The 24,819-nt window shown below is 39.1% G+C and overlaps 1 pseudogene; it reads right to left on the reverse strand.

Annotated features, from left to right (window-relative positions):
* Nucleotides 1-2,108: 2,108 nt before the first annotated feature.
* LOC118830224 lies at nt 2,109-3,684 on the reverse strand (annotated as a pseudogene).
* Nucleotides 3,685-24,819: the final 21,135 nt, after the last annotated feature.

Consider the following 24,819-nt stretch of genomic DNA (forward strand, 5'->3'; position numbering starts at 1 on the left):
CGCTTCTATAGAAGCTGTGGCACTCTCTGACTTTCAGTCATATTACACCATCAGGAGAATATCAGTGTCCAAAAGTTGGATTTTGTTTCATAGGGAAAGTTGGAGTTGTTAAAAAGAACTGTGTATTTTCCCAAAAGCAGTCCAACCTGTTCTCATGCAGTTCAACGGGCCCAGCTTATTTTCCATTTTCAGAGTCTGTCCAAGATATGACTAGATACTGGTGGGTAAGCTCTACACAAGCTCAACTTCATGTTATAGTCTGGAGAGCAGGTATTCTTTATCAACTTGGCGTTTTTCTGGGTGGATAATTGGGCCACATATCTAAGTGATTATGGATCTCACTCTACTTTGCATCTGCTGTTCTGCCTTATTTCAACGCAACAGAACAAGCTCATCACTCCCAAACTCATCACCATGCTGTTACCTCAAGCCTTGATTGACACCACCTCCCACAGCTGGAGTAGCACACTCCTCCCAATGCCGTCCTTTATAGAGAGCATAAACTAGACTCTCAATTCATTCTCCTTTGCACCTGCTGCTCTCTCTAGTATCTTTTTTTAAGATAAAGCAATATAATCTCCAAATTGTGCCACTTGACAAAGGCACTTGGTTATATGGACATAACCTTGTGTGTGTGTGTGTGTGTGTGTGTATGTATGTGTGTGTGTGCATGTGCACACACACTAGCCAAAACCTGTTGACCGATCAATAAAAATCACCTATAGTAGGATGATTTCCTATGCTGCGCTCCTAATATGCGCCATATATTTCAGTGAACATATGCATATATTAATCTCCTTTGTACTGTACTGTTGAATTAATGACTAGAGTCTTCTTTTAAATTAGACCTGCCAGTGGAGATAGGAAAACAAATATGCCACCTCAGAGGTGCATTCACTTTGGGCCAATTAGTGGCCAGGCACTCTAAAGACTTAGCTAATAGCAGGAAGTTCCTTTCTGTAGTGGTGATAATCCCTGCATATGGAGTCTTTTTAAAGTTGACTTCTGTAAGTCTGCATCCAAGGTAAGAGGAAGTCAGGCAGTTCTACATAAAAACACAAGACAGGAAACTATCTTGGCCTGCCGTGCTTTTTCTTTCCTTTGTACTAGGAAATTTTCTCTGAAATGCTCTCACAATTCAGGAAGTGCTTTTATCTCCTAACTTTCATCTGCTCTAGACCAACCAGTCTTAATGCCAACATCCAAAAGTTAGGGATGTGACTAAGGGCCACAAATCTTGAAAGTCAAGGCCCTACAATCAGGCTTTGAATCTGACTATACAGTTCCCTCCTTCCTTCCTCACCTCCCTAATTCCTTCTGCCCAGTTCTTCCTTCTTCATTGCCTCCTTTTGGACTTTCCCCTGGTCATAGTGAGCTCAACTTCCAAGGGCCTGGGAGCAGGGCCCAATTTGTCCCTCAGAAGGGCAGGTTTCCCAGGTGAAACAAAGGTAAAAGGAGTTGGCTTCCAAGATTCGCTTTGCTGATGATAAACTGAGAATGATGGCCAAAAAGAAAGCTCAGTGTCCAGCACTACAGGGAAATGCCACACTAACTGCTAGGCCACATTCTCAGAGAACTTCAGAGAAAGGTTATATCTTTCTTCTCTCAAGAGAAAGAAGGTGAGAAGAAATGGGTTAAAAAAGTATTATTTTTTCCATAGAGGAGGTTTTTAAGGAAAATCCCTTAAGCTAAAATCTAAGTACAAAATGTTGACTTTTTTCCTCTCTCTTACTTTTAGTTTTCTTTTAAAAATGGTATCCCTGGAAATATGTTTTATGTGTTTGCACATGTATAACCTATATCATATTGCTTGCCATCTTGGGGAGGGGAGAGAGGAGGAAGGGAAGGAGAAAAATTTGGAACTCTAAATTTTATAAGAAATGAATGTTGGAGATGGTTTTTACATGTAATTGGAAAAAATAAAATACTACCTACATTACAAAAGTGGGCTGCAGGCTTTTTCTATATCCAAGTAACATTTGGATGAGCCTCTTTATGCCTTTATTTCCTCAAACTCACCGAGCTCTTCCGAGCACCTTCTCTGTGACTCCTGATGCCATCCCTGATCCGGATGTTTCAAGAACTAGGTCCATCTTGTTATCCAGGCCTCAAAAAGGGTTAAACCAGTTCAGTGAGAAACTGCCTCCAAAAGCTGCTTTCATCCCTTCCCAACTGAGGGTCCTCTCCCGAGTAAATCTCTTCTTCATTTGTGAGCCTCTCAATGCCTATTTCCTCAGTACAGACGGAACATACCTGGGTCCCAAACATTACTGATGTGAAGGTCCCCATCCATTCAGTAGGGCTCAGGTGGGCTTAGGTGGGAAAGTCTGATTATATCTTTGTTTGTAAGTAGGCCTATAGCCCCTACTTACTAGGTGTTAAGCTAATGGATGTGGGTGTGAAGCCCTCAGGGCCCTAAGGGGTGTTGCTAAAACCAGAGCCAATGGTATATTCTAGTCAATCAGATAACAGATAGAACTGTATAAAAAGAGTTCAGAACTGGGAACAGCAGGATTGGGAGCAGCAGAACTGGGAGCACCTGAGTGGAGAGTGGCAGGATTCAGAAGCAAAGAGCCAGCATCAAGAGAGAGAGAGAGAGAGAGAGAGAGAGAGAGAGAGAGAGAGAAATACGAGGAGCTGAGAGTGCTGAATGAGAGAGAGTTGCAGAGATTAAGGAACTTGAAGTCAAGAGAGCTGCAGGAGAGAGTGCTGAGTGGAAAGTTAGGATTCTTGAGTGATCTTTTTATAGGAAGACCCTAGCATGGAGGGGAAGCTACAGTATGGCTTCATTCTTTGTTATAATATTTTGTTATAATTTCCTTGTTACTATAGTGAGGTGGGCTTATTGGTTTTGGAATATTATTGCTACAATATCAAATTGGGGGCATTGGTCCTTGAATCTGATCCTCTGGAGTCTAAATAAATGTTATACTTCCTCTACCTTCTACCTAGATAACTCCTTATACTTCACGATTCTGAACCACTCAGGCATGTCCATGGCCCTCTCCGAGGTCATGAATTTTGCCTTACTGCTATAGAAGTGAGAAAAAGGGGCTTCTAAGCACAACAGGAGGAGGCAATTCACTACGGAGGGAGGGGCAAAAGAGAGGCATTCTATACAGTCCACGGGAAATGAAATCCCACCACTTGAGGGCACGAAGGGGAATGAGTGCTGTATACGCTGGAAACAGAAGGAAGTACTTCTGGTTACTCTCTGTCACATAGTTATTAACCCAAAGACAGTGATGATCCATCTTTCAATATATCTCTTACATTGTAGTGACCAGCTCTGTCAGGTTTGATGCTACAGCACTTTGGATGCCTGTATGCCACTCGTCCTGGATTCACCTGTAAACTTTTGATGATTTTTGGTGGCATTTCCTTTGGGCACTGTACCTGGATCCAACAGCATAACCTGGAAATGAGAAGCCAGAGCCAGGAAAGCAAGAATCTTGAATGCTATTCCAAAATATGGTTTTTTGATGGAATCAGCATGACAAGGGGGAACACAAAATCTGTCTATAGCAGCTGGGAGATGACAGTGCATGCAATACCAAAGCCATCAGAGATAACCCATATCCTCCCCAGAGAACCCTGTAGAGGAGGAAGGATATAATTCTCTGGGTGGAGGTATTCAGGTTTCCTCTCAATATCTCTGAAGTGCTGGAGTAGAGAAAATATCATAGATTTTTATGTCCATACTTGCATCCAGACTCAAGGGCCGAGAGCGGGAGGGGCCTATTGGGCTTCCAGGCAGCAAAGGCAGTGGCAGCAGCCCTAGTAGCAGCAAGATCAGCCCTCTGTCTAGTTTCAATTCCACATAACAAGATGCCCCTGTACTAGGTACCCCCTGGTGTCTCCCTCCTCCAGCTTCTATTTTCCTGTCTTATTTCATATGTTGTCTTTCCCTTTAGATTGTAAGCTCCCTGAGGGCAGGGGCCATGATGGTCTTTTTCTTTATTAATTGTATATCCAGACTTTGGCACAATGCCTGTCACATAAGAGACACATCATAAATGTTTTTATTTTATTTTATTTGGATTGGACTGAATTGATGAGATTCAGTAATGATTTGGAGCTTGGTCCAAAAAGCAGATTATTGTGTACAAATATAAGCAACTTGAACACCTCTCTACTTAAGTGAAATCCCCCTTTGATTTCAAAATCTATGTTGGGTCTGCTCCGTGATAGTAGCGAATACCTTTGTCAAACATATTTCTCTCTGTTTAATGCCTCACTTGCTATTAATTACTATAGGGCTGGTTGAGGAAAATAATTTGGAATTGTGCCCAAGAAGAGACTAAATTATGCATACCCTCTGTCCCAGAAATACCACTACTAGGCCTTCACCCCAAAGAGATTTTAAAGAGCAACAAAAGATCCATATGTATAAAAATATTTATAATAGCTCTTTTATATCAAAGAACTGGAGGTGGCCCATCAATTGGGAAATGGTTAAAGAAATTGTGGTGTATAAATGTAATGGAATACCACTATGCTATAAGAAATGAATGGAATAGCTTCAGCTAGGTGATACATATGAATTCGTGCAGAGCATAGTGAGCAAAACCAAGAGAACAATTTATATAATTACAACAACATTGTAAATACAAAAAACTTGAAAAGACAGATAACTTCGATGAATCCTATGACCAATCATGATTCTAGGAGAATAATGGTGACGCATGCCACTTACTTTCTGACAAAAAAGTGATAGAATCAAGATGCAAATTGATATGTATATTTTTGTACATAGTCAATAGGGGAAAATATTTTCTTGACTATGCATATTTATTACACCAGTTGTGTTTTACTCTTTTTCTTCTTCCCAATGGGGGATAGGGAGAAAACTGGAAGGAAAATGCTAATTAATTATAAAAATTAAATTAAATTTTAAAATTTTTTAAAAGAACAAGAAGTCTGTTGAACAAGGTTATTTTTTCATATCTTTAATCTTGTATGATTTTGACATTCATGAAAGACACATTATTAAATGAAATTTTTAAGGCAGGGGTTCTTAATTAGGAACTGTTTCAGCAGTCTGGTGAAGCCTGTAAATCTCTTCTCATAAAAATGTTTTTAGATGCACGAAATTAAATACATACTATTACAAAGATAAACAAATGTTATTGAAATAAAAATGTAATGTTTCTAATCCCAGTTCACAGACCACCTGAAATGTGTCCATGGACCTGCGAACCATAGGTTAAGAATTTCTGGTTTAAAATGACTTTTTTCTTCTTAATCATCTCCCTTTTATAGACAACAAAAAATAAATGCACCAATATTTTTAATCTGTACATCTTTTAGGGAGATGTTAGATAGAAGACATATGAAATGCCACATAAAGGCTATTTCTAATATCCTTATCAAGGATGTTTTGGAAGTATAGGTCCAACGTTGTTGTCTTTGCTCCATAAATCCCAGTGAGTTCCTGTTGTAGGTGGGGTAAACTATCAATTCCTTCATTTAGCTCTTAATGCCCTTCACAATCTGCTCCCAACTGATCTCTTCTGCTATATTGTACATCAAACCCTTGCCGACCCCTTCTACAGCTATACAGAAAAATCATCTTTCTTTCCATTTCTCACACATGGCGCTCCCTCTCTTTGCCTTTAAGCTGGTCATCTCCCATTCCCGGCAATAAAATTCTTTCTCACCTCAGCCTCGTGGAATATTTCTTTTCCTTTAAGATTTAGCCAAACACCACCTTCTAAATGAAGTCTTTCTCCATCCTCTCTCTGCTGCTGTCCTCTCTCTTAAACTACCTTGTAGTGAACTATTTTGTATTTGTTACTATTTATCTTATTCATATTTATTCTGTACATAGTTACTGTATATGTATGTATGTGTATACATGCGCTCATGTGCACGCGCACACACACATGCACACACACACACATGCACACACACACGTACATGCACACAGACACTCTCTACTTAAGTGAAATCCCCCTTTGATTTCAAAATCTATGTTGGGTCTCCTCCGTGATAGTAGCGAATACCTTTGTCAAACATATTTCTCTCTGTTTAATGCCTCACTTGCTATTAATTACTATAGGGCTGGTTGAGGAAAATAATTTGGAATTGTGCCCAAGAAGAGACTAAATTATGCATACCCTCTGTCCCAGAAATACCACTACTAGGCCTTCACCCCAAAGAGATTTTAAAGAGCAACAAAAGATCCATATGTATAAAAATATTTATAATAGCTCTTTTATGTCAAAGAACTGGAGGTGGCCCATCAATTGGGAAATGGTTAAAGAAATTGTGGTGTATAAATGTAATGGAATACCACTATGCTATAAGAAATGAATGGAATAGCTTCAGCTAGGTGATACACACACACACATGTTTTTCCTGTTCTACTTACTGCTAGGGATTGTTTTATTCTCTGTATTTATGTTACCAGCACCCAGCAGAGTGTCCAACACAGAGTAAATATTGAATAACAGCTTAAGGATTGACTGCTTGACAGACGATAACCATCAACATTTTACATGCAAATGAAAGTAGGCTTATTAATAACTGCTTACTGGTGTTTATTTAGTCACTGATGAAATGTATATAGTCAGTGTCAATGTCTTTTCCTTCATACATTTCCCATTTATTTTTGGAGGGGGGAAGGCAGGGCAATTGGGGTTAAGTGACTTGCCCAAGGTGACACAGCTAGTAAGTGTCAAGTGTCTGAGGTCAGATTTCCCATTTTTTATTGTAGTCTGACCATAGAATAGACAGCAGATACAGGAATGACTTTCACATCAGGAATGAGCCATTTCCTGTCCATTAAAATACAATCAACTTAATTTTTGTTTTAGCATTTGGTGCTCACAAAGTCAAGTGCCTCCTGATTATTTTCTTAAAGAAAGTTTTTATGAGGTATAGGAATGAGGCTCCGGAATCACATTTTTAAGCATATTTTTTCATGGTCTTTGCCTATGTCCACTGCTTGGCCCATTTGCTTCAAAGTCACTGAGTGTTAAAGTATATGTTGATGTAATTTAAGGGTTTTACCAAGGTGTTCCTAGAATTTCTCAACTTCCTCATCATTTATAATAGGTGTTGGTGCATAAGCTGAAATTATTTTCATGAAGATCTTTTTATAAAGATTTACCATGAACACTGAAATGTGAAATAACCAAATGTTCCATAGAATGAAGATTCTCAGTGATTAGATGAGTGATAGAAGCATTCAGCCTGTGAGCATCCGTCCATTTAGGTGAAACTTTCTTGTCTTCTGGTTTTGCTTATAGTGAAATGGTAGTTCCTCCAGTAATGTGTCATTGGCAAATGACATATATAGTATGCCAATAGCTGTTATTGTTTTTTGTTGGTCTCAAAGTCGTGGTTCTTGGCACTCTCAGGAAAATATAAGCAATTAAAGTACTACAACAATGGAATTGGTTACCTGGGCCCAGGCATTAATGGAAAAATTGCGTAGTAATTTTGCAGAGATGCTACAGCATGAAATGCAGTGCTTGATGAGAGAATGGCTTTTAACTATGGGATTATAAAATTCTAAATATATGCATATATGGTTAGAAAATTTATGATCGAGACCAAACAAAAGATAGAGAGAATCACAGGACATAAAACAGATAATTTTGATTACATGAATTTTAAAAGTTTTGCATAAAAAAAATCAATGCAGCCAAAATTTGAAGGAAAGTAAGAAAAATGGGAGAAAAATTCATAGAAAGTTGTTTCCCAAAAGTCCCAATTTCTTAAATATATAAGGAACTAAGTCGAATTTATATTTTAAAAAAGGCATTTCCCAATCAATAAAAGGTTAAAAGACATAAACAGGCAGTTTTCATAAGAAGAAATCAAAGCTATCAATAGCCATATGAAAAAATCACTAATTAGAGAAATGAAAACTTAAACAACTCTGAGATACCACTTCGCCCCTATCAGATTAGCTAACACGACAGAAAAAGAGAATGACAAAATGACAAGTGCTGGAGAGGACATGGGAAAATAGGATCACAAATGCACTGTTAGTGGAGGGGTGAATTGGTCCAATGATTCTGGAGACAAATTTGGAACTACATCCAAAGGGTTATGACACTGTCCGTACTCTCTGACCCAGCAATACCGCTACTGAATCTGTATCCCAAGGAGAGAGAAGAAAATGAAAAGGAGCTCTCTATATACAATATACTCATGGCAGCTCTTTCTGTGGTGGCAAAGTATTGGAAATTGAGGGGAGGCCCATCAACTGGGTACTGGCTGAACAAGTTGTGGTACATGATTGTGATAGAAAACTACTGTGAAATAAGAAATGACCAGGGGAATGATTTCAGAAAAGTCTGGGAAGACTTATATAAGTTGATACAGAGTGAAGTGGGGAGAAGAAGAGAACATCATACATAGTACAGCAATATTGTAACAACGGTCAACCGTGAAAGACTTAGCTACTCTGATCAATACAATGGTTCAAGACAATTTCAAAGTTTTCCTGACGAAAAAGTGCTGTCCACTTCTAGGGTGAGAATTGATGTGCTCTGAGTGCAGATTGAAGCATACTTTTTTCACTTTCTTTTTCTTTTTTTTCAACATGGCAAATATGGAAATGTTTTACATGGCTTCACATGCATAATGGATATCATATCACTTGCCTTCTCAGTGAGTTGGAGAGGGACCGAAGAGAGAAAAAAGAGAGAGGATTTAGAACTCAGTTTTTTAAAATGGATATTAAGATTAATTAATTCAGTTCTTCAGGGTAAAGGGGGGAAAATTCATGATAAACATACAATTTTAAATTGAATGGACAGCTTAAATTCTTATAATGGATAACCATCCTTAAGACCAAATCTTTGTTTAACTTTAATTTTTAAACAACCAGGTGACACTGCCACACAAGCAACCAATTGAAAATGCAGAAAGTAGAATTTAAAGGAGTCTAAGACTAGTTGCTTATAATATTGTTTGGGTTAATGTTTATCTACTGGAATGTCAATTAAGAACTATACATGCATTTTAAATGTGTTAATGATATGGGATTTCCAACCAAATTGTTGTTTTGATTTAGGTTAATGAATGTTTGACTATAAGGTGAATTATTAAGTAAAGACAAATTCTAATAGTACTTGAATGTTATATTTATGTGGTTGACACAACTGCTACACTTTAGTGGTTTATGTGTGTGTTTTTAAAAACAGGAAAAGAAGGTAGAGAAAGCCAAATGACCAGTAATTTTCCTTAATTGACATTTGAAAGCAACTATAGATTTAAAAGCAGTTGTTAATATTAAACTGTCCTCTGCAACCATGAAGTACACCTTCTCTAATTCCTTTTTCTCTTGGCTCAGTGCTATAACCTCTGCCTTCTACTTTGATAAGGATGTGATCTATGAGGTATGCGACCTAATGAGTCTTCTCATTCCTTAATCCTGAACCACATTAAAAAAATAGTTTTCACCATTCTTGCCTATGCCCAACATGACTTTTAAATCATTAAATATAAAAATCTATGTTAATTTGAAGGGTCTTATCCATGTCTTCATAGAATTTCCCTAATTTCATTCCCCGAAATAAATAGTACATAATCTATGTAGATATATCCCAGCTCTCAAACAGTTAAGCATTTAAGATTCTATTTTTCTTTCTGATAAAATCCATTCTTCAGAAATTTCTTTACTAGCATTTTGAGAATCTCAACTCACATTTTCGAATCTTCTGCTCTGAATCTAGCCCCTTATTTCATGTCTCCTTCTTTCAGCAGGTAATGAAGCTCCTGCCTCTTTCTTTCCTCTCTATTTCCATACCTCACCATTATCCAGATACTGTCTCTTTCAGCTTTCTAAGCCTAAAAAAGACATTAAACTTTAGCTAATTGCCCCCAGAAGAGTAGATTACATTAAGTGAAAGCTTTCTGACACTTAGGGCTGTTTGAACACTATACCAGATTTTTAGGACAAATTGTGGAATCTCCTTTTCTTTGTAACAGGTATTTAGGAAAGCTAGTCTTTTCTTTAGCATTTCCCTGTGTTTTTCTACCCTGAAGGTGGCAACAGAGGAAGAGTACATACAGTTTGTGTGATCTCAGCAGATTAATGGAACCACACATGCCAAATTCTTTTGTCATCTCACTTCAGTGGCACATTTAAAAAAATATATCTGCTTTGTGGAATCAATACTGGACTAAGTTGCAGGGAAGAACACATAGGCATTCCAGGTATGCCAGAGAGATACATACAGCATGGGCAGAAAAGAAAGATCATGGAATGAATTTGTGGGGACACTGAACTAACAGCTTTAGGTGATGGTAGTTACATCAGAGAGACCTAGACTCCAGAGTTCATCTGGCAATTGGCTGAGCAGTAACTTTCTGAATCTAACACTCAGAGTGGGATAACTATTCTTTAGGGAATGATATCCTCCCTGTTCCCTATTTAAGACTACGATTCTGGGTTTGGGATGGGTCTGAAAATGCTCCTTTGCCAATGGCCTTTGGATGGTTAACTTGAAACCGTGAACTGACATCTTAAGGGGAAGATCACATCTTAAGGAGAAAGACTCCTCCTGCTAAGGAGTCCCAAGTTCAGGTCTTGCAAGTAGTGGCAATTCACCAAGTGCATAGCTTCAGTTTTGTAGAATTTTAATTCTCAGTCCATTTGGCAAATATGTTCTAATCTAAAATCTGACCATATATTCCTTTAAGTCACTTAAAGTAAGGAAGGAGGTAAGAATCTTAATGGGAAATGAAGGTAAAGATCATTTTAAAGCAGTGATCAAATCTTATGTGAGAATAACCTTTACGTTTTAAACCCTGGATTGAGCTGAGAGGAACGCAGTCACTGGGAGGCTGGGTGTACTTCTTGGGACTTATTCAGAGATCGAAGCAAGAACCTACATTTGACCATATGTGGAAAGAGGCCTTGGCTAGTTCTACATGACTTAGAAGCTTATTCAGAGACCACGGTCTTGGGAGACACATAGACATTGCTGCTTGCCCACTTGTCTTTTCCTCCTTCTACATTTATGTATGAGATAGGAACTTCTATAGTGAAGAAAACCACTTACCTAGTACCCTTTCAGTTGGAGATTAAAAAGACAGCTCTGACTGGGTTACAACTTTTTTTCTAGGTAAAGAGGGGAAAGTGAGATGACTTTATGGTGCTCCACCAAAGTGTTATAATTCTATGGTCGTGTCTACACAAGAAAAGTGTCAAATGGAAGCCCTGTTCATTTTACTCTTCCTATATTTCTGGCATTCAGCAGTTCTTCACTACTTCTACCACAACCACTCCAGTTCAAATCCTCATATCTCCTCATACAAACAGCTCAAAAATCACCCACTAACCAGTCTTTCCGGCTGCTGTCTAGTCCTTATTAAAATCACCCAAGGAATCCTGAGAGTCAGGATGACAAGGCAGAGCTATCAAGCTGACACTAGTAAGGTTGCTTCTAATAGGAAGAAATCCAATAGAGATAAATATGAAGTCTTGCATTTGGGTACAAAAATAGCAGCTTTGCAATTATAAAATGGTGGGCCCATGGTTAGCCAGCAGTAGTTCTGAAAAAGAATGAAGGGGGTGGGTTTTAGTGGAATGCAAATTTAAGAGCAATCAGTGGTGTGATGGGGTCACAGAAAAAACTAATGCAATCTTGGGTTATATTAGGAGGGACATAGCTTCCCGGAATAGTGAGATAATAGTCTCACTATGCTTTACTCTCATCAGAACTCATGTGGAGAGGCAGCTAGGTGGGGCAGTGAGTAGAGCACTGGCCCTGGAGTCAGGAGGACCTGAGTTCAAATCTGGCCTCAGACACTTGACACATTCACTAGCCGTGTGACTTTGGGCAAGTCACTTAACCCCAATAGCCCTGCTTTCCCCCCTCAAAAAAAAATCCTCATGTGGAGTATCATGTTCAGTTCTCGGTGCCATAGTTTAAGGACATTGAAGAGATGGAGATTTTTCAGAGGACAATCAGGAATGTGAAAGGTCTTGATTCTGTATTTGAGAAGGATCGGCTCAATCCACCAAGCAGTGTAACCCAGAGAAAAGAGGATTCAGGGGGAACACGATGGCTGTGTTAAAGTATCTGAAGGGCTGCTATATGAAGGAGAGGTTAGGTTTGTGCTGTTTGGCCCCAGAAGTCAGAACCAAGAGCAAAGCGTGGGAGTCGCTAAGAGGCTAATTTAGGTTTGACATCAGGAAAGATATTAATTAGAGCCTCTGCCAAGTGGAACGGTTTGCCTTAAGAGGTGGGGACTTCCTACTCCTCTGAGGTTTTTAGGTACAGGACAGGCAGCCATCTGTAGGCACTTTACAACGGGCATTCTTTTCCTACGTGTTTGAACAGGCAGCTGCTGAGGTCTCTCCTGACTCTTAAACTCTGTGATTCTACAATCTTAATGAAATTCTTTGATTGTGGTGGTTTTTTTTCAGTCACGTCCATCTTCATGGCCTCTTTGTTGGCACAGATCTTGGAGAGTTTTGCCATTTCCTTCTCGAGCTCTTTTTACAGACGAGGAAACTGAAGCAAAGAGTGTTAAGCAACTTGCCCAAGGTCACACAGCTAATAAGTGACTGAGGCCAGATTTGAACTCAGATTTCCCTCTCTCCAGGCCTGGCGCTCTATCCACTGTGCCACCTGGCTGCCCCATGTTACTCTTCCAGTAAAAATAGTCTTCAGTCACTTCCAATGTCCAATGAATAAAGTATCAATTGCTTACCCTGGCAGCCAGTTCTGTCTGCAGTATGGCTCCAACCTGTCTTCCCAGCCTTATCTCACACTAATCCCTTCCAGGAACTCTATGTTCTAACTAAACAAGATTATTCTCCACCTCCCATTCACTTCCTGCCCTCTCCCACCTCTCTGCCAATTTTGCCCTCCCTTATCATCTTCATTTTTCTTTCTCAGAGTCTCTACTTCTTTAGAAATATTGTCTTGTTTTCTAAATTTGTGCTATGTTTGAAAAATTCTGTGTTGAGACCTATAATTTCATTCCTAGTATAATGAGGCAGCTAAGTGGTATAGTGGAGAGATCATTGGGCATGGAGATTTGAGTTTAAATCCATTGTCAGACACTTACTAGCTGTGTGACCCAGGGCAAATAAATCACTTAACCTCTGCCTCAGTTTCCTCAGCTGCAAAATGTAGATAATAATAGTCCTTACTTCCCATGATTGTTGTAAAGATCAAATGAGATAATATTTGTAAAGCACTTAGTATAGCTCCTGGTACACAGTAGGTACTTAATAAGTGCTTATTTCCTTCCTTCCTGTAATGAGGGACAGTTCCCACATGGAAAAGGCTGTTGGGTTTCCTTCTAGAACAACATTATGACATGTAATTGAAGTGTCCTGTACCTGATTTGGAGCATGCACAGATATTATATAAATGGTTCTTTTCTGCTAACCACATGATGGAGAGACAGACTGCCTAAGTGGCAGGGACTGGGGTGCATTAAAAAAACCCCACACCAAAAAACCTAACCAGCCAAAGTAAATCTCTTGGCTCTGGATCAATCCTGCCTGGCTAGGTTCTAGTGAGGAGGCAAAAACTAAACTCTGAGCAGAGAGAGAGGATCCAGGACTTGATTTCCCTCCTGGAGTCATGTAGCCCTGTTGTTATTCTGTCTCAGTTGTTTCTATTTGTTCCTGCTTTTAGGCAAAGGAGATTAGAGATAGCCAGGATTGTGTGAGCTTCACAAGATCATATGAGTGAGCTATCAAGAATTCAGGAGCAGAGTCCATTCCGGGGTTTGCTGGAAGCCAGACGGTAAGAAACAAAGTCCTGAGCAACCTGCCCCTCTCAGTCTAAGAGTAGCAGAGATGCCAACTTGTCCAAATATCAGCAATGCAGACTTAGGAAATGAACTCAGTGGGGCAAACGCTAGATAGATACTGAGTTAAGTCTAAGCCCATCCTACCTATGGGCTGAAGGGGTAGATGAAAGTATGTACCCTCAGGTGTTGGGGAGGGAGGAATGTTGCTACTTATGTTCTTGCCAGTCTTCACAATAAACAGCCCTGTGTAAAAGCTAATTGATATTAACTGGTTAGATGGCACTGGGGCACTAAACACTGGTCATTAACAGTGGGAGGCAGGAACAGAATAAGTAGTTAAGGCCATAGGATTAGAGGAAGTCATTCCACTGCTCTCCCTCAAGGGCAATCCCTACTTTGAAGGAGAGATATAGCCAGCCAGACTCTGGAAGAGTGAGTTCAGAGTCTGTCTCGCTACACTAATTATGGTATTGAAAAATTGTGTTTCTCTTTCGTATCATTCTGGAGTATCAAGATATTGGCCGGTGGTCTCTGGGGATATCACAGAACTTTTCATTTGGGGAATTTTAAATCATTTTCCTCTTCAGTAAAATAATTATTCCTAGTGTGCTGAGTTCTCTTTGAGTTTTTATTCATTCTTCCTTCTGTCTTTATGATCCTTTCTTTTGGTTTGCCTATTTGTGAGCTGTGTTTTTCACTTGGGCTTTATCCCACAGGCCTTTAGCCTTTCAGCCTTTCTCTTATATTCCCAGTAGCTTCCTATTGGTTTTCCTTCCAGCCCACCTTCTCCAACTGCATAGACACCTGGGCATCCTTAACAACTTGCTAAGAAATAAGGAGACAGGCCAGGGTCTCATCTAAAGTCAATTCCAGCAGGTCCCGAGTGGTCCCAACTAAGCTGTCGGTTTCCTTTTCTTCCCAGAGAACTCTTTCCCCTCTAAGCTATCTCCTTAGCTCCTTGGATTTATCTCATCATCTCACATCATTATCTTCTGCGTCCAGGAATCTCCATGATAGAAAACTGGGAAATCCTTGACATCGGTTGTATTTCTTGTATCTATCTGTGAATCTCTGGAGCTTTGCCCGTAGTAGGCACTTAATCATTGTCTGTTGAACTGAATTTTCCAGATAACTTAATGCTAAAAATGACTCTCTTAAGGAATTCAGATCCCTTGATTGGTCGATTGATTGTATTCACTGAATTCTTTAAAATATGTCAAATTCTCTTCACGTCTCCTATGTGTTGGCTTGAGAATCTACGTTAGTATTTATAAATCAGGATAACTTAGCTGTTCGGTTATTCTTAGAACAATGTGGCTGTTACCATGTACAATTTTCTCTTGGTTCTGCTCACTTCATTTTTCGTTATTTCATGCGTTTTTCCATGTTTGTCTAAAATCAACCAAGTCATCATTTCTTACAGCACAGTAATATTTCATCACAATCATGTACCACAACTTGTTTAGCCATTCCCCAATTGATGGGCATTCCCTCAATTCCCAGTTCTTTACCACCACAAAGAGAGCTGCTATAAATATTTTAGAAGTTATAGGTTCTTTTCCTCTTCCTGCAGATCAGCTTGGGAAACAGACCCAATTGTTTTGCTGGGTCAAAGAGTATACTGGCATACTGGCCATGATTCCAGATTGCTATAAATACTCAAATCAGTTCTAAGAACCTACATAGGAAGATGCTATCCACCACCAGAGAAAGAACTGAAAAAGAAGTACACATAGTATAGTTTTACATATATTTATAAATCCGCATCAAATGGTGGCCTTCTCTACTGTGGGGTGGGAGGGGAGGCAGTTTAGAACTTAAAATGTAACAAAAACATTAAATAAAAAATAATCTGGGGAAAAATAAAAAGAAAGCATCTGTTAGCTGGTCCAACTTCAACTCATGTATTTCCTGAGTGCTTATTCAATTTAATTCAGCAAATGTTTAAGTAACATGTTAAGTAACTAGTAAACAGCAAGACAGTGGACATTTTCATTGTTGTACTAGGCCCTATGATACACACTCATAAACAAAGAGTGGTAGAAATGGAATGAACATCATTATAGGTGGGCTAGAAGGGCAGAATGACAAGTAAAACCGATAATAATAGCTTATTGCCCTTTTTCTACCAAGGGGCCTAAGCTCTTGGCTCATGTCAATCAGGTTCAGCCATGTAGGAGCTTGATCTTAAAGAGAGGGGATAGGCTTCTCTCCCTGCCCCCCCCAACCTCCTACGCTCCTTTTGGTACAACCCCATAGTTGAACACTAGAGAAATATTTAATCAAAGCTTAGATTTGGCTCTTGCCTAGGATCTCCCCAACAAGGACTTTAAAAGTTTCATCTAAATGTTATTCAATGTACAAGGTAAATTAGGTAAAGGACTGCTATATATTTCCCTAACCAGAAAATAAAAATGTATAAAGCATAAACAGCCCCAGAACCCTCATTAAAAAGACCTAAAAGAAGAAACACCAGATAAAACACTAAAGAGCCCTTAACTAAATGCAGAAATACATGAAGTACTCAACAAAACCCATCACCTTTACTATACTCTGCTAGGGGAAAAGCCTCCCAGAAGACTTATGGGATTAGGGACTATTTCAATCTCACCAAAGTATGGACCATTTTAGCAATAACTTCATCAAGGTCCATATGTCTGCAGGACAGTCAAGTAATCATGTTTCATCATCTTGGTAGTAGTCATCTCTTCAGAGAAGGGCACAGTTGCCAAAAACACCTCTTGCTGCCAACCAGCACTCAAGAATTCCTGACATCCTGAGGTAGCCTCCAAGACTAGAAACAATTATCTTAACAGCACTGTTCCATCATCTGTATTCAGAGAAAGAAACATGAAGTGGAAGAGGCAGTCAGGGATTTGTCGATGAGCATAGGCAGGTGCCCAGGTTCTCTGCCATATGCATGCAGTCTATGCAGCCCATTGCTATAGTGGAGAGAGAAGAGAGATCCCCTCCCTGTCTTTAATGGAAGTCCAAGAGAAGCTGCTTGGATCCCAAGTGATGAACCCAAAGGAAGCAGGGGATGGAGGGTGGGGTGGGAGAAGACACAGAATCACTCTTCTTAAAGTCTAATGAGTAAGAGGGTTTTTCTGCTCAGTTACCAGTCATCTTCAACACAGTTCACCGTGATGGGATCTCAAGGACCAATCAAGAATTCTTGGTTATACAGGTCTTTTTCAATAAGGAACCAGAGTATGTATGTCACTAGGAGTGGACCTACCATAGGACCCAAGAGACTAAGCCACAGATTCATAGGATGGCCTCCATGTGTCCCATTCAAACAGGTGGAGGAATTGGGAAGGGGAGGAGAAAGAATAAAATATAAACCATAATCCTTGTCACTAAGGAACCTAGAATCTTTTCTGATAAGTCAGTCAGTCACTAAATAAAGGCTTATTAAGCAGCTACTTTATGCAGAATACTGGGGAAGGGAAATGAATAAGGATTTATTTAGTACCTCTGATATGCCAGGCACTCCTGCTCACAACAAAGGTAGGTGCTATGACTTTCCCCATTTTACAGTTGAGGAAAATGAGGCAAATAGCTCTTAGTCACACAGTTAGTAAGTGTGAAGTCATATTGAGCTTAGGTCTTCTTGACTTTAGGCCCAACATACTCCATCCATGGCCCACCTAGCACCCTAATTGAACTGTGTTGGTAATGATGCAAGGTTTGGGTATGATATACACTCTGTCCTCATGAAACTTCTGTTAGGAATCTGCTAGCTCAGCTATCCTTGGCAATATATAACTTATCAGCTGACACCCAATTAGCTTCTTGCTATTTGGAATAGATGGCCCAACTTAGATTCAGTCACACCAAAAAATCCTAGAAAGTGGGCTCCAAGACAGACAAAATAATACATAGAGGAGGCAGTTTTCTCCCTTTGAACAGGATAGTACTTTGATTTTAAAGGCAGCTGGTGGCTAAGTAGATAGAGTACTGGGCCTAGAGTCAGGAAGACCTGAGCTCAAATCCAATCTCAGATACTTCCTAGCTGTATGACCTTGGGCAAGTCATTTAACCTCTGATTACCTCACAAAACAGACCCACTGGATCCACTGGAGAAGGAAATGGCAAACCACTCCGGCATCTTTGCCAAGAAAAATCCCAAATGGAGTCACACGGGGTTAGGCTTGACTGAACAACAACATTTTGATTCAAAACTGATTTGTCTCTCTGAAAGGGACATTTGTTTTGTCCTTCAGAGCTGGTAAAGCAAATAATCTCCAGGACAACTTTGCCCCTAGTTCTTAAGAGGGGAGAGCTGAGCAGGCTTGGGTTCTAATAAGAGGCATGGCTTGAAGCAGGTGACCTAACATGAATAGAAGTGGTAGAAGGGGTGTTAAGACACAGGTCCTTTTAAGTTGCTTCTTTTTCCTCACAGCTCCTAATGGCTGAGTAAGAAAGCAGAAATTTCTGGGGATTATTCTCTTGTTCTCTTTTCTACCTAGCAGACAGAACAGAGTATTTCAGTTGTGCTTTTTCTATATTACTCCTTTTCTCCTAAGGACGAAACAGCAGGGAGCATCATAATTCTTGACTTTCCCTGAAGTCGATAGTAGATTGAAGTTTATTCTTGTAAAGGAATGACCATCAGTCATAAGAGGTAAGAGAGTCATGTAGCTTTGTGTCAAGGTAGGCCCAATGAGAATTATTCATTGCCATTCTGTTAGCAGAAATAATTCTCATATTTTTAGAATTACTGTTAAGAATTCTAATTTTGTCATGCAAATTATATGACCCATGTATTTGTATGTGTATGCTGTACTAGGAATGCCCATTTATAGGCTTGATAAGTGTGACTAAATGTCTTTTTAAAGCAAGATTGTCTATTTCTTTAATAGTTCAGTCCACCTAGTTTTCCTTTCAAGAAAATCTCTAGGTGGCAAGAATACTATTTCTTAACAGATTAGAAAGCATGAAGTTTTTCCAGTATCTGCATGTGCCCTCCATCCATCTTTCTGCCAGATTCTTACTGTCTCCAGGAGAGTATATATACTCCAGTGCTCATTATAGATCAGTGGTAGAGATAATTGACAATCTCCGTCTTTGAGCTGGGTGACCAGCTGTAGACATAGATGACTATTATACTCAACGTTTCGTGATAAGTGTGTTGTAGAATTGCTCAGCCATACACTAATGTGTAAGGTTTGAGAATATTGATGCATTTGATAAAAGAATCTATTGGGAAGGAGAGCCAATTTTAAAAAGGAGTTCAAAAGACTATAAATCTCAAGTTAGAAATGACCTCAGTGGTCATTTAGTTCAACCTCTTCGTTTTACAGGTAAGGAAACTGAGCCCCATAGACATTAAGTGACTTGCTCAAGGTCACAAAGGCATTAACAGGCAGAACTGGGATTCAACCTCAGGTCTAGTGATTCCAGGGCAGCTAAGTGGTGCAGTAGATAAGAGTGCCTGGCCTGGAGTCAAAAAGAGCTGAGTTCAAAGCTGGCCTCAGACACTAGGTCTGTGACCCTGGGCAAATCATTTAATCCTGTTTGCCTTAGTTTTCTCATTGGTAAAATGAGTGAAAGAGATGGTAAGCTACCCCAGTATCTTTGCCAAGAAAACCCCAAATGGGATCCCAAAGAACGAGGACTGAACGACCAGCCACTCCAAGATCAACGCTCTTAAGTCCAGAGCTCATTCCACTTCATCACATTGCCGACAAATGGTTAAATCTTCCTAAGATCTCACCAGATCTTCCTAAGAAATCCATGATTAGAAATGACCTTGAGTCACTATAGGAGATTTATAGGAGAACATAGGTAAGAATTTCAAGGAATGAAAGACATGAAAAGGATATGATTTGTGTAATTGTACGAAATCAACTCTTTCGAAATACTAAAATAAAGACATAAAAACAAAATCCACCATACAGAATGAAATGATTGGCATGTCAAGAAAGGTTGGGATATGACACCAAGAAGATGATTTCTTCAGGGAGAAATCAGTATATCTGACAACATGCTAAAGGTGAACATGTTTTGAATGATTTGGAAAGTGTTTTCTTTGTTAAGGGCCCCTTAAGCTGTTTTAGTATGCATATGCACACATTTCCTGTGTAAAACATTTTATGTGTGTGTAAAGGAATATTTAACAGGTTACTTGGGAAAGCTCACATCGATCTCAGTTCAGGAAAATAATCTTCACTGTTAGGGGGCGAAGGCAGGATAAATGGTCTGACTAGCTGACTTCTACCAGTTCTCCACGTTTAAGGGTCCTAGCATTTAATATTCTTTAAGTATTATCCTTTGTTTCTGTGTATGGATAACAATAAAGAAGCAAATAGTTCCAAATACCAGGCTATGCTTTCCTTTTATAGATATGATCCTACAGAAAATCGAAGGAGGTAGTAAAAAATATTTTATACAAAGCAATTACAGGGATGGAGTGAGAGATTGAATGGGTCTTTTTCATCACTGACATGTATGATTCCAGGAAAAAAAACAAGTAAAATGCAAATGAAAGCATATTAAACAACAATCTCTGTGAAACAATGGTTTCTTATCCCCCAAAATATTATATTTAAAAATTGCTAAATGTATCTTTGTTCACTAAGCACTTTAATTAACATCTATAACATGGTGATTATATTATTCACTGTTTAAATGCTTAATTTGCAATCTGGAATCATGGGCATTTTCTGATAAAGACATATTTTCATTTGTTACATTTGTATTTTTAGTGGAAGATAAAAATAAGAAGATGTTTATATGGTAATAGGATACTAGATTCATAATAAACACAAGTTTTGGTTCTTTCCTCTCTCCTTAGGATTTAAAACATAGTAACGCACTATTTAAAAAAACATAAATTGAACTGCTTTTCATGCGGAGAGGTTTGTAGTACTGTACCTGCCATCTGCTGGAAGTATTTGGGAGGTACATTTCCTGAAGAGCCTGTCAACTTCCATAGCTATCAGGTAGAAGGGAATGCTATCAGTGCTCACTGAAAGTCAGGTCACCCATTGACTTTGACTTCCCGGACTATGGCCAAAGAAACTCTCGAGAGTAGATGCCTAAATACAGCACCAAGACGCATACCTTTATTCAATCAGGAGAAGTCCAGCATGAGGATACTTTTCTTGATTGCAGAGAGATATGATGGAAATAATGATTCCTGGAAACTTTTTTAAGGTACCTGAACAAGCTTCAAAAATTCCTTGATGCACTTATCAAAAGGAGTTGTCCATGAAGAAACCTGCTGTGCTTGTTCTTACCTTTATCTGTGCATAGATTTGCTTTTATGGATGTGGGGATGTGTGCGTTTGCGTGTATACATGTACGTATACATATATAGGCTTTACAGAGTTTTTTAAAAAATCGCTTTCACTTCCCAGTACTCCCACCCATTCTCCCCTCCCTTGTGTAAAAGAAGTTCCATTAACAAGCCGACACATTGGATACGTTTGAGGTAAGGTACATTTCATCTCACACCTCATTTCTATCGAACATTTCCATGTTTAGTGGGTCTGTGTGAGTGAAAGACAAACAAGTGTGCGTATGGTAGCACCGGGTAGGATGATCAGAGGCTAAAGTTGAAATATCGAGTTACAAACAACAATGAAATTGTGGTAGGTAGTTCTTTAATTGCAGCCTTATGTGGCTTTATTTAATCTTTCCATACTTATTCTGTTATAGGCCAGAACTGTGGGCTGTCACCCAATGTGTATTTTTCCCAGAAAAGGACAGTTCTACTTCAGAAAGCAAGTCAAGTGAGCTTTTTCTCCTAAAGCATTTTATCAAAAGGCGTCATATCGTTAAGTTAGTTTACATAGTGATGTAATATATAATAATATAACAACCACAACATAAACAATATTTCTTTCCTACTTAAAGGCTCTAAAGGTTATTGTCGTGGCTACTTGGCCCTCAGTTACTTGGGAGATGGTCTTTCAGAGTTGCTGTGGCCAAAGGACCTCTCTATTTGAGACCAAATGGATGATGACTTTGACTTTAGCTGGGCTGGTTCTCAAACAGACATGGAGACTCTCCAGTTTTCCAAAGCTTGCGCTTTCCCCACCCACTGAGAATCTGGGGTCCCTCCCACACCACAGTGAGGTGCTGGAAGCAAGACTTTATTGGAAGAAAAATAATCACAGCGAACATTTATGTACGAGCTTCATTGAGTCTTCTGTATGTATAATTTTTCATAGAAGCTTGATATCCCTCAGCAGTGACAACAAAAATCAAATCAGAAAAAAGAAAGGAGCAAAGTTTGCCCTAAAACTTGAGTCTTTCACTAGAATGAACTAACAACAAACAAGCATGCTCCTTTGTCTTGTTTCTTGATCCAGGCCTGCCCAAACAGGCCTCCACCTTTTTTTACTTTTTTCTTCTTTTATTTTCATATAATCCTAGTCCTTATGCAGACATTTCTTTTTTACTTTGTAATTTACAAAGCACCTTAGATGCTAATTATCTCATTTAATAATGAATCCATAGGCTCCTTCACTTCTGCTATTAAAACACACTCAGGTCTCTTGTTCCTAAGAAACAAAAACATAAAACTTTCCTTGATTTTGCTATTCTTTCCAGACACTGTCAAGCAATCAAGAAGCATTTATTAAGTGCCTCTGTACCCTGAAGTAGCTTACACTTTACTTCTCGGATGAAACATGTTCACAGATAAACAAATGCAGGATATAGACAAAACAAATGCCCATTTAGTGAAGGAATTTGGAACTAAAGAATCAGAAAAGGCCTGTTTTCTTAAAATAATATTTTATTGACAAGGCTTGTTTTTATATCAGCTGCATTTCCCAATGTTTCCCTCCTTCTCCTGATACCAAAGAGTCATTCCTTATAATAAAGAATTAAAAGGAGGGAGGGGAGAAGTATTGACACTAACCAATATATTGAAAACATCTGACAAAATACGTATTGTTACACATGACACTTATTGCCTCTCTCCCACCCCAACCTCCAGGAAGGAGAGTGGTGCCCTTTTATCTCTTCTCGGAGCTCGAGCTTGGGTATTATAATTCACAACAGTCGCTTTGTTGTTATTCTTTCATTTAAATTGTTGTGGTCATAGCATATATTGTTTTTCCTAGTTTTGCTTAGTTCATTTTGCATCACTTCATATAAATCTCCCTATGCTTCTCTGTATTCATCATAGTCATCTTTTCCCACAGCACAGAAATATCCCATTACATGTATGTACCACTGTAACAACAGTGCTACTTGCTGCTACTGTGGCTGTGTAAGGCCAATAACACCAGCGCACAGGAGGGCTGCTCGCACAGGTTCTTTGATCTGCTTTTCTAAGGAAAGCAAGTTAAAGGGGTTTACAATCTCACTTTAATCAAACATACATATATCATTCATTTAATTCAGGGGGATAAGTCAACACCCTGAGCTTCAGAGCAAATACAAACAGAAATTACAAACAGAGAAAATATAAACAGAGCAAATAACACAAATCAACAGACAGGCTTCTAGCTGTCTGACCGAAGCTATACATACATAGTTACCAGAGAGAGAGAAGCACCAACATCTGAGTTTTCAAAGACAGAGGGCTTCTTAATGGCTACCCAGAATTTCCACACCAACACTCTTCCAATGAATGAGCCCCCAAACAAAATGATAATCTTGGAGTATATATACACTTCTTCAGGGTCAGAGCTCTTCACACCTCTCAAGGATTTCACACCTCTTTTGAGCTAACTAGCAAAAAGGTATGGGTCTTCCTACACACAAAGGCAAGACTCAATCAAAGGCACTTGATTGCCTTAGTGCTGAGAAGCACTCCAAAACAAAAGACAGCAAAAAGTCCCACTTTGCTTGCTATTACAACCACATTTGGCTTATCTATTGCTCCATCAATGGCCATCTACTTTGTCAGGCCTATTGGAGAAAATGGCACTCTATCTGAGCCTTGAAGGAAGTGAGGAACTAGGTTTTCCATGAGGTGGCAATGAGAAGGAAGAACGTTCCAGATACAACTTTCTAGCCTGTACAAATGCACAAAAGTAGGCCCGTTTGCTGGCAATGCAGAATATGTGATAGGGAGTACCATAGAAAGGTACCTGAAGACAAATTGTGAGTTTGCATTTGTCTTGGATGTGATAGGGAGCCATAGGAGTTTCTTCAAGAGAAATAACATGATAAGAGCAGCTTAGCAGAGAATGGAATGGTGAAGAAAGAGCCTGGATACAGGGAGGCCCATTAAGGAATCATTGTAACAGTACAATGAAGTAGTAGAAAAGTTCATACCACAATACCTGTTGTCATACTATGGTACTTCAATGTTGATGCTCCTTTAAACATCCTAACCTCCAAGTTCCTCAATCTATCAACTCCCTTGACCTATTTCTGTGCTCTACCTCTGCCACACACTTTTGTTGCTGGGATTTCCCTCAACATTGATATTTTTCTGTGAAATGCCCAAAGGGCTGGTGAACTTGTTTAATATCTGAAATGAGGTGATAGCAGTGGTTATGGAATGAAATAGCAAAACAGAGCTATTTTGAGGAAACGGAGGGAAAACAAAGAGAATTAAATGACTTTCTGAGATTACATAAGTACAAAATAGAAAAGCTAGACTTTGAGCTTTGGTCATCTAATTCTAAACCCAACTCTGGTTTGACTAAACCAAAGCATTAATGATTGGAGAAGAAATAGAGACATCATGTGCACATGCATACATGTTCAAAGATTTTAGCATGGGACTCCTAGAAGAAGCTTTCTGTAATCACTGCCTCTACTTTCTTACCACCTACTTATTTCCCAGTCCTTTGTAATCTCGTTTCTGTCACTAGCACTTAACTGAAATGAATGTCTCCAAGCTCAGCAATGATGGATGCCTTTATTGCTAAACCCAGTATCATTTTAAAAATTCCTTTTTGACCTCTCTGCAGCATTTAACATTGTCAACCACCCTTTGCTTCTGGATTAATTCTCCTCCCTGTGTTTTCATGAAACTTCTCTGTCATCTATTTTCTTCCTACCTATGACTGAACTCATAACTCTTCATAAACTCGCTAAAGACAAAGAGGAATCATTTGCATCTTAAGGACCCTATTTTGCTTTCTAGACTCAAAATGAGCCAACTAT

This window comes from Trichosurus vulpecula, chromosome 8 (assembly GCF_011100635.1).
Source record: "Trichosurus vulpecula isolate mTriVul1 chromosome 8, mTriVul1.pri, whole genome shotgun sequence".
In the NCBI taxonomy this organism is placed as follows: domain Eukaryota; kingdom Metazoa; phylum Chordata; class Mammalia; order Diprotodontia; family Phalangeridae; genus Trichosurus; species Trichosurus vulpecula.